An 11,000-nucleotide genomic window follows, 5' to 3' on the forward strand; every position below is an offset into this window, starting at 1 on the left:
GATTCTTGAAAGTGTGTATTTTTAACTAGAAAAAACCCCGACCCGACAATTCCAATAGTTCCCCTGAAAAAAATTCCCGAAAATTACCTTTTTTTTCGCTTCTAGGTGTATATTCCTCCTTAAAGAATCTGTTGAATTGAGTTTTTTTACAACTTTAACATTCACTTTCTGCCTTTTAACTTTCTTGGAAAGCTTATGAAATGGTGTTTTTTGGCATGTTCTAAAATAAACTGCAAATAAATTTAAATGTTATGTTTACATAAAATACATATATTTCAAAATATATACTATCTTTACTCTTTAAAAACATTTATTTTTTCAGATTTTCTACTGCACAATCACTATAACAAATGTGTTAATGGAAAAAAATATTAACTAAATTAAAAAAACTAACAGTACAAAATAAACTATAGGATAGAAGGCTGGTTGATTTTCGAGTTATAAAAAAGTCATCAACTTAAAGAGTGAGAACAAGTGTTCATAGGCAAATGGCCCCATTTTTTTCGCATTTGATTTTGGTCATAAAGTAGGTACCAAACGAAAGGTCTCGCCAATCTGATTACAGATATGTCAGTCTCAGAGCGTACCTATTTACCGTTCCAGAGATATCGGGCTCCAAAAATTCCAAAACCGGCGAAACCAGTAGCGCAGAGACCACGAAAGCTATCGGTCTCCTCAAAAAGACAATAAAGATTATTCTCTCTGACCCGAGTCCCGAGTCGTATATCCTACCCCGAGATTGACATTACCAAGAACGTTCATAACAGGCATCATCTATTGGTTTTGGAATTTTTGGAGTAGCCACAATTAATGTATATACGAGTTGTCAAAAATAAAATAAAATAAGTCAAGTAATAAAATTGTTACTATTATCTATACTGTTGTTATTATTATCAAACAATATTATTTATTATTTGACAGTGTAAAATTGTAATGCATATATTAAAATTACATTAGGGCTAGAATATAAACCAGAGCCACAAGTATGAGAGCAATTCCAAGATCTCAAGACGAGAATTAACCAGATCTTACAGGACGGAATTAAGGAGTCTGGATTACTGATTGAAATTAAAGTAAGAAAAGAAAAGAAAAGAGAGGGGGGCCTCTACATTTGTCTACGAGATCAATTCTAGGGCTAGAATATAAACCAGAGTCACAAGAATGAGATCAATTCCAAGATCTCAAGACAAGAATCAAGAGACACGGTAGTGTCTCGCGCCAAGTACACGCGGAGCGAGACCGACCGTGACTCTTTTACGCGACGCGACGGGTTGCGAGTACCCGAGATGTTGAGATCTCGATAACGAGTGAACGGATCAAGTTCTAAGTAGGCTTGATCGATAGCTTGGGGTCCAATTAGGGGGGGGTTTCTCTCATAATATTTCGCTACGTGCCCTACGAGCGGAGATATTGCGACGCAAAGTCCAAATGGGAAAATTTATTTTTAAGATACTCCTCCTCCTCCTAACGCCGATCTTGTATGATGACGTCATAATCAGAAACGTCACTTTCACTTTTTCGACGCTGGCGGCGCAGGTATCGCCAGTTTCGATATCGCGCGCGTATTTCAAAATTAGGTCGATAGACTTATCGGTCAGGAGGAAGATTTTTATTTAGGTAAATTAGGTAATATATAATATATATTGAGTCAACGGAAAAGAAGGTTCTCTACGCTCTACGCTTGGCAGAAAGTGCCGCTAGGGAATTTTTAAGTCGATTCTTATGAATCAAGCTTGATATAATATATATTTATTAAGTCAACGGAAAAGAAGGTTCTCTACGCTTGGCAGAAAGTGCCGCTAGGGAATTTTTTAGTCGATTCTTATGAATCAGGCTTGAATTCGATGTCTAGGTATCCCAGGTTGCCGATGACGAGGTCCAGATAGTGCGCTTCATAGTTTTCGGTGTCCAGGTGTAATAATACGTTGAATTCGATGTCTACGTGTCCCAGGTTGCCGATGACGAGGTCCACATAGTGCGCTCCGTAGTTTTCGGTGTCTACGTGTATTAATACCTTGAATTCGATGTCCACGTGTCCCAGGTTGCCGATGACGGGATCCAGATAGTGCACTTCATAGTTTTCGGTGTCCATGTGTAATCGTACGTTGAATTCGATGTCTAGGTGTCCCAGGTTGCCGATGACGAGGTCCACATAGTGCGCTCCGTAGTTTTCGGTGTCTACGTGTATTAATATCTTGAATTCGATGTCCACGTGTCCCAGGTTGCCGATGACGGGATCCAGATAGTGCGCTTCATAGTTTTCGGTGTCCAGGTGTAATCGTACGTTGAATTCGATGTCTAGGTGTCCCAGGTTGCCGATGACAAGGTCCACATAATGCGCTCCGTAGTTTTCGGTGTCTACGTGTATTAATACTTTGAATTCGATGTCCACGTGTCCCAGGTTGCCGATGACGGGATCCAGATAGTGCGCTTCATAGTTTTCGGTGTCCAGGTGTAATCGTACGTTGAATTCGATGTCTACGTGTCCCAGGTTGCCGATGACGAGGTCCACATAGTGCGCTCCGTAGTTTTCGGTGTCTACGTGTATTAATACCTTGAATTCGATGTCCACGTGTCCTAGGTTGCCGATGACAAGATCGAGATAGTGCGCTTCATAGTTTTCGGTGTCCAGGTGTAATCGTACGTTGAATTCGATGTCTAGGTGTTCCAGGTAGAGATGGGCGATTATAATCGATTTTAACAAAAATCGATTATATTTTTGTCATAATCGATTATTTTTATTCGATTATTTGTGAACCGATTAATCGATTATTTTACCCTGCCGCATCGGGCTATGTCGATTATTGTCATTGGCCGGATTCACCGGATTGGCCCGAGGCCCGACCCCGAATACCCCGACCGCCTGATTGGCCGGTTGTGGTCACGCAGAGTACGCAGACGCAGTGAACGCAGTCTATCCTGTCTATCCCGCGATTTCCGCGGGTGAATTTACATTGCAGAGCACGTGAACAAGTAAAGTCGTGAAATTTTTTGTCGTTCTTTCTGGCTTTCGCATATAAATTTTATAATATTTTCTGTTGTCATTATTGTCATACTCATATACTCATATGTGTCAATACTGTCAATGTTAATGTGTGATACTCAAAACTCTCGAAAGGTAAGAAATAAGAATTTTACAAATATAATAATTAAGAATAATAAGAATTTCCTTGTACAATACAAATAAATGACGACATATGAATTTAAGCAAATCCTAACCTGGTAACAGTGGTAACCTGTCACTTGACAAGCTAATCGACGTCCGCAACTGCAAAGATTCGGAATTAGATATTGGAGATGGATTCTATAGCGTCATCAAGTTTGTCATATGCAAACACCGAACGAGCCGAATCTCTACAATCATCTTGCTCGTTTTATGATCTCGGAAAATCTCGGTATGTTATGTTAATCGAGTTATTAAATTATGAGTATTATGACCGAACTATTTTTTTATTTTAAATGTACTTTATTTATATGTATAATATATTGTACAAAGTAATTGTTATTGTCTTATTCTAGTCCTGATAGTTATTTCAGTTTTAGTTAGCCAATAAATAATAATTTTTAAAAATTTTCTTAATAATATTATACATATTTTACATAAATGTGAAATGCTCAAAATAAACAATTAAACAAATCGAAAAACAATAAAAACCATTTACGTGCCATTTTTTAAATAACCAGTTAAAAAAATCGATTATTTTCCGATTATTTTTCTTAATAATCGATTTCTCGATATCGATTATTCTCATAATCGATTATTACATAATCGATTTTTTCCCCGAATATCGCCCATCTCTAGTTCCAGGTTGCCGATGACAAGGTCCACATAGTGCGCTTCGTAGTTTTCGGTGTCTACGTGTATTAATACCTTGAATTCGATGTCCACGTGTCCCAGGTTGCCGATGACGAGATCCAGATAGTGCGCTCTATAGTTTTCGGTGTCCAGGTGTAATAATACGTTGAATGCAATGTCTAGGTGTCCCAGGTTGCCGATGACAATGTCTAGATAGTGAGCTCCGTAGTTTTCGGTGTCTACGTGTATTAATACCTTGAATTCGATGTCTAGGTGTCCCAGGTTGCCGATGACGAGGTCCACATAGTGCGCTCCGTAGTTGTCGGTGTCTACGTGTATTAATATCTTGAAATTGATGTCTAGGTGTCTCAGGTTGCTGATGACGAGGTCCAGATAGCGCGCTCCGTAGTTTTCGGTGTCTAGATGTAATAATACCTCGAATTCGATGTCTACGTGTCCCAGGTTGCCGATGACAAGGTCCACATAGTGCGCTTTGTAGTTTTTGGTGTCTACGTGTATTAATAACTTTAAATCTGAATGTAGGACACGTAGATATCGAATTCGAGGTATTAATACACGTAGACACCGAAAACTACAAAGCGCACTATGTGGACCTTGTCATCGAAAACGTGGGACACCTAGACATCGAATTCAACGTATTATTATACCTGGACACCGAAAACTATAGAGCGCACTATCTGGAACCCGACATCAGCAACCTGGAACACGTGGACATCGAATTCAAGGTATTAATACACCTGAATACCGAAAACTATGAAGCGCACTATGTGAACCTCGTCATCGGCAACCTGGGACACCTAGACATCGAATTCAAGCTTGATTCATAAAAATCGACTTAAAAATTCCCTAGCGGCAGATCAAGAGACACGGTAGTGTCTCACGCCAAGTACATACACGCGGAGCGAGACCGACCGTGACTCTTTTACGCGACGCGACGGGTTGCGAGTACCCGCGATGTTGAGATCTCGATAACGAGTGAACGGATCAAGTTCTAAGTAGGCTTGATCGATAGCTTGGGGTCCAATTAGGGGGGGGTTTCTCTCATAATATTCCGCTACGTGCCCTACGAGCGGAGATATTGCGACGCAGAGTCCAAATGTGAAAATTTATTTTTAAGATACGTATATACTTCTAACGCCGACGTTCTTGTATGATGACGTCATAATCAGAAACGTCACTTTCATTTTTTCGACGCTGGCGGCGCAGGTATCGCCAGTTTCGATATCGCGCGCGTATTTCGAAATTAGGTCGATAGACTTATCGGTCAGGAGGAAGATTTCTATTTAGGTAAATTAGGTATATACTTACATATATAATATATATTGAGTCAATTGCTTCATGTTTATCTGGAGAGATTTCGTATCCTTACATCGTATTACCACCGCTGCCGGAAAAGAAGGTTCTCTACACTTGGCAGAAAGTGCCGCTAGGGAATTTTTAAGTCGATTCTTATGAATCAAGCTTGAATTCGATGTCTCCTGTCAGTCAGTTCATCATCTGATCAGTTAACCTATCTCGATCGATCGAGAGACACGGTAGTACGCGCGGAGCGAGACCGACCGTGTGACTCTTTATTACGCGTCGCGAGGTAAGGTGCGACAACGCGCGCATACGCGCGTACGCGAAACGGCAGTAACACCGTAATCGTGCCGGCGATATACTGAATTGAATTGCTTCGTGCTTATCTGGAGATTTCGTATCCCTACATTGGGTGCGTTCAGCCGATACTCCGCTAGCCTAGCAGTCGTGAGCAGTCGCTCGTTTTCGCTCGTTTCCTCTCTTTTGACCCAATGGATTAAAAGGAGAGGAAACGAGCGACTGCTCACGATTGCTAGGCTAGCGGAGTATTCGGCTGAACGCACCCATCGTGTTACCATCGCTGCCGGAAAAGAAGGTTCTCTACGCTTGGCAGAAAGTGACGACTGACACGTTCGATCCCGACTTCGTTGATCGCAGAAGAGCTGAACTCGAGGTACGTTTCCGATTTGCAATTATAAAAGTATCGTGCGATGAATGTTGTACCCAATTATAACCTCAAATGAAGTTGTGCACGTTGCTGAAAGATATATATATATCTTGATATATAGGCTACGGTCAACGTGATACAAATGCTCTGGAGCGTTCTTCTTCTCCTTCTTTCTTCATTGAAAGAAAAGAGAAGAGGAATGCTTCGAAGCATTTGTAGTGTCACGTTGACCGTAGCCATAATATCATATTAATACATTATTTTATTTTTAGACGTAGCTGTTGATGAAAGAGAATTAGATGGTGACTTAATTTTGGGAGATATAGGTCAAGGATTGCCATTTAAAGCTGGTATTATTGGAACCACGAGAGTCGCGTGGCAAACGGGAAAAGAAAACCGAGGACAGTAAACCAAGCAGCGGAAAAATATCCCTATTCGACTTTCTCGAGGATAAATTACCTGTACAACCTGAGAGCGTCGAAACAACTAATTTGTCTCAAAACAGCTACATACAAATTAATAAAAGTAATCAAGATCGTTTTGAATCAAGAGGATTTGATAATATATATATATATATATATATATATATATATAATATAGATTATATAGAGACATTATTATATATAGAGATTATATAGAGACATTATATAGAGATTATATAGAGACAAAGATTATAAGAGATACAAATTTTTTATTAATTATATAGAGACATTATTATATATAGATATTATACAGAGACATTATATAGAGATTATATAGAAACAAAGATTAAATCCTGTTGCTCTCAACGTCTGCCTCTGCCTCGTCTACCCCAATAGTAATTGGGTGATGACAATTTATATAAGAAGGCCATGAACCTTTCTTCTTGGCGTCGTATCCCCGCGGCTCTGCCTCTTGGTCTGCGAACTGTAAAATAATAAAATTGTATAAGAAATTTTATGAATTAAATACATATAATATGAATTAAATTTTTTATATATTGTAATTATGTGAAATTATGTGAAATATATATTGAAAAGACAGTACTTACCATTTGTACTTTCGCGATTTCTCTCACAATCAGTATGAAACAGTGGTTTCGTTGGCTCCTGCCTCTTTTCAGAGGACAATACGGCCAGTATTTGCCACTGTTTGTTATACAAAGTCTGGAATGAAATCGGCGACGATGGCGGGTAAAGTGTTTAAAAGCGTGGAATACCCTTATAGGGTAGAGAGCCTTTCAGATTATATTCGAAAACTTCACTCTGGCCTAGTTTATATTGATCACTTGATACGCGTATTAAATAGTAAATAACTAGTAAATTAGTTTGATTATTGGTTTGATACGCGTATCAAGAGATCGGTGTAAACTAGGTCATTCGAATACACACCAGCGTCGTTCTGGAGCCTTATGCTAGGTCTACAATGCGAGTCGTAAAGTCGTGAGTCGTAAGAATTGACCAATCACAGTCGATTATTCTCCTCAAATTCGATTGTGATTGGTCAATTCTTATGACTCACGACTTTACGACTCGCATTGTAGACCTAGCATTATTCTCGAATCGTTTTCATGAAACTCGCATGCGAAATTCAATGTTTTTCAAATAGAAAGTCGCACACGAAAATCATTAGGGCAGGCTCGAGAATACGGTCCCTGTCCTTGTTCAATTTTTAGTAACAAGATAAAGCGATGCGGTGTGCACTCGAATATAGTTTTTGAATGCAGCCCTAAAGGCTCTATCTATACACGCCGATAACGTCGCCGCCGATCATGTCACCATCGATCACGTTGCTGTCGATCACGTCGCCTATCACGTCGTCGTTGACATGATGTAAAAAGAAAGGTGTTTCATTGCGCATAATGGCGGCCAAATACGGAGCAGCCAATCAAATTTACTCCCCAAATGTAGCGCGAAATTCTAATGCAGTATTGGAAAAAATGTAAAGAAAAGTTGTAAATGTAAAAAAAATACAAACAAAATTAAAAATTTTTAAAGTAATAAAAGACTACGTAAATAAAAATACGTGATATAATTTGAAATGATAAAATCATTAACCTAGATTGATTAGGCCGGTTCTACAATCAGTCGTATGTCGTAGGCTGCGGTCCACTTGACGCTACAAATGCTTTGGAGCGTTCTTCTTCTCCTTCTTTCTTCATTGAAAGAAAAGAGAAGAGGAATGCTTCGAAGCATTTGTAGCATCAAGTGGACCGCAGCCGTAGTCGGATGTCGGAACGCAGCCGACGAAATAAGAATTTCTTTTTCGAAAACAAATTTTCTTCATTGAACCATTAGTTACGTTATAAAATGCTGTTATTGATACAATGGCCGTTGCAATGCCTTATTAATATAAACCTATGATAATATTAAATATAAGATCGGACTATGTAGACCGCTCTAAGTTTTAGAAGCCGTGCTATTCATAAAAAATAAGTATGTAAAAGTAAGTATATAGATGTTAGTATATAATATAATAATAACAAATAAATAAATGCATTTATATTTTATAACGTTATTTTATTTTTATCAACATTTTCTTTATTAGACAGTTTATATATTTTTTTTTATTTTTTCTTACGTATGTTATTTTCTACTATCTCTTTGTTAAGTTTTCTCAGTCTTATATAAGTTCTCGTGCGAACTAAACACGCAATAACTTCCTTAGGAAAAATATTATTTGTTTTTATTGATACAATGTCAGTTAATTTTTCAAAGATCTTATTTTCAGTGCTAAAAGAATCACCATGGAATTTTACAAATTCTGTATCCATGACTTCAGCTGCTTTTAAGAAGTCTGCGGATGGATACATGCAGTTTCCTCTTGATATTGTACAAAGCCAATCATTAGGTGGATTGGGTAAAGACTTTGTTGAAATTCCTAAGTTAGTATAGCGATTTCGGAATCTATGAGCTACATAACCGGTTATATATAAAAGTGCATTCTTTTCTACTATCTCTTGATTAGTGATTTGTTCAAAATCTTCAAGTAATTGTATTTCATGACAACTAGGCTCATAATTACTTAAATTTTGCACTAGAAAAATGAATAATTAGTACATTGATAATATATCTCAATTTTATCAGTAATTTCGCTATTTATCATTAACTTTATACATAGATGTATAAAGTTAAGGACAACTATATACATGAACATAATGAGACCGGCGGCGAATCTTTTTTAATACAATACAATGATTAATATAATACGATGAGAAGTTAAATTCTAAAAATTCTGCAATGATCCGCCATGTGTCAAACGCTCGGACACAGACTCCCGTTTATGCCTCCTGCGATTTGAACCCGGAAGACAGCGTGAATTAGATATCACTCTACGGCCTTCCTCAGTCTTGTCCGCTTCTGCCTCTTGCAAAAGTTCCTACAAAGCACACATATCAATCTATACATCTTAACACAATAGCATTTTTATGTTCAATACATAATATTTCAAAGCCCGTACGTACTTTAAAAAAATTAGACTTTCCTTCCCGATCTTTCGGACATTTGTATGTTATAGCTTCATCCAGTAAAGCCCGTAACTCATTATCATTTAGCATAGACAGAAAGGAAGGCTGAAGGCACATGCGGCGGCTAACAATCTAGTTTCTGTAAACAAAATATAGTATGTAGCTTATTAATAATAACTTGGCACATTTCAAGATGGTCAAGACAAACCTCTTATCGTAGTAGCCGTAGATTCGTTGGGCCCAAGAAACTACGCGGATCACTTCCCCTTGTGGCCGAAGGCACGGTGGAGCCAGGCGCGTTTCAAAAGTTGGGCACACTCTGGGTATCTCAACGACAACCAATTGCGAACTATTGGTGGAGGACGGTTTGTGGAGGACGGTTCTCTGGCCGGCTTGCCGAATTTGAGGCATCTGATACTGCGCGACAACGCCTTCGTCACGTTCTCGGAGTCGTTGGATTGCCGGTTGGATCTAAGCGAGAATCCGCTCATGCGGCGGCTAACAATCTAACCTCTTACATATCACGGAAGTAGCCATGTTGCTTTTTACATTTGGGGAGGCTTTTTGATTGGTCAGAAGGCAGCCATTATTTTAGACCACTGCGCATCTCGGGAATGAAACACCTTTCTTTTTACATCATGGTCGTTGATTACATTATTCGTGGTTGTTGCGTTCCGCGTACGCGTTACCGGTTCCTACGCTTTGTTGACAAATACATTGTGGGATTAATAGCAGAGAAGAATTCTCTCTGTTGTTATTATTAATAGTATTTCGTCGTTGTTCGTGGCTCATAAGCTATTTCGCAAATAGCTTACAATCTCATCATATCTGTGAGTGAAGGTTATATTGTCGATATATTGCGATATCTCTGAGACAATATCTTCATTATACAAGTATGTGTAGAGAAAGGACATTTTGGATTGAATTTGATGATGGAAAAATTATAGAAAATAAACGATGGCCTACAGGTGCTAAAGGTATTTATATATTATTTTTGGAAAAAGTTGGTAAGAAATAATTTATACAAGCAACGTAATATACATGCATATTTTACATAAAAGCAATGTCCGGCAATGTGTATATATATATATTTACAACTTCAGACACATTTCTTTATAAGGTGTAATTTTTTTCTGTTAAGATTAAGATGCGTAACACTACAAAAAGGCGTGATATCCGTACAAAATTACCTTTTTTAAAAAAAAGGTAAAAAAATGCGCCAAGTACACGCATAGTAGTACATATGTATTATGTTGTTACCTCGAAAAAAACAAAGTGGTAGTATTATACCTCGAAATAACACCCTGTACATACTGTTTATACAATGCGTAATACTACAAAAAGGCGTGATATCAGTACAAAATTACCTTTTTTAAAAAAAAGGTAAAGAAAGGCGCCAAGTACACGCATAGTAGTGTATATGTTGTTACCTCGAAAAAAAAAAAAACAGTGGTAGTATTATACCTTAAAAAAATCTAAGTAACAAGTGGTAGACGAAATCTTTGTATCTTGAAAAATCTCGAAAAAACCTAAACAGTAGTATCTTCACCTCGAAAAAAAACAAAGTAGTAGTATTATACCTCGAAAAAACCTAAGTAACAAGTGGTGGACGTAATCTTTGTATCTCCAAAAATCTCGAAAAAACCTAAACAGTAGTATCTTCACCTCGAAAAAACCTAAGTAACAAGTGGTGGACGTAATCTTTGTATCTCCAAAAATCTCGAAAAAACCTAAGCAGTATTATTTTTATTTCCAAAAAATTATTACTCAAG

General features: G+C 38.0%; 2 long non-coding RNA genes across 2 annotated transcripts; one reads left to right on the plus strand and one right to left on the minus strand.

Annotated features, from left to right (window-relative positions):
* Positions 1-4,697: 4,697 nt before the first annotated feature.
* Positions 4,698-6,808, plus strand: LOC139825034 (uncharacterized). The gene is made up of 2 exons (XR_011735415.1): positions 4,698-5,789; positions 6,056-6,808. It is a non-coding gene; the product is annotated as an uncharacterized lncRNA (long non-coding RNA).
* Positions 6,809-8,194: 1,386 nt separating this feature from the next.
* LOC139825035 (uncharacterized) lies at positions 8,195-10,120 on the minus strand. Its single transcript, XR_011735416.1, has 3 exons — positions 9,437-10,120; positions 9,226-9,367; positions 8,195-9,140 (listed from the first exon to the last, which is right to left on the minus strand). It is a non-coding gene; the product is annotated as an uncharacterized lncRNA (long non-coding RNA).
* Positions 10,121-11,000: the final 880 nt, after the last annotated feature.

The sequence above is a fragment of the Temnothorax longispinosus genome, unplaced genomic scaffold (assembly GCF_030848805.1).
Source record: "Temnothorax longispinosus isolate EJ_2023e unplaced genomic scaffold, Tlon_JGU_v1 HiC_scaffold_81, whole genome shotgun sequence".
Taxonomy (NCBI): domain Eukaryota; kingdom Metazoa; phylum Arthropoda; class Insecta; order Hymenoptera; family Formicidae; genus Temnothorax; species Temnothorax longispinosus.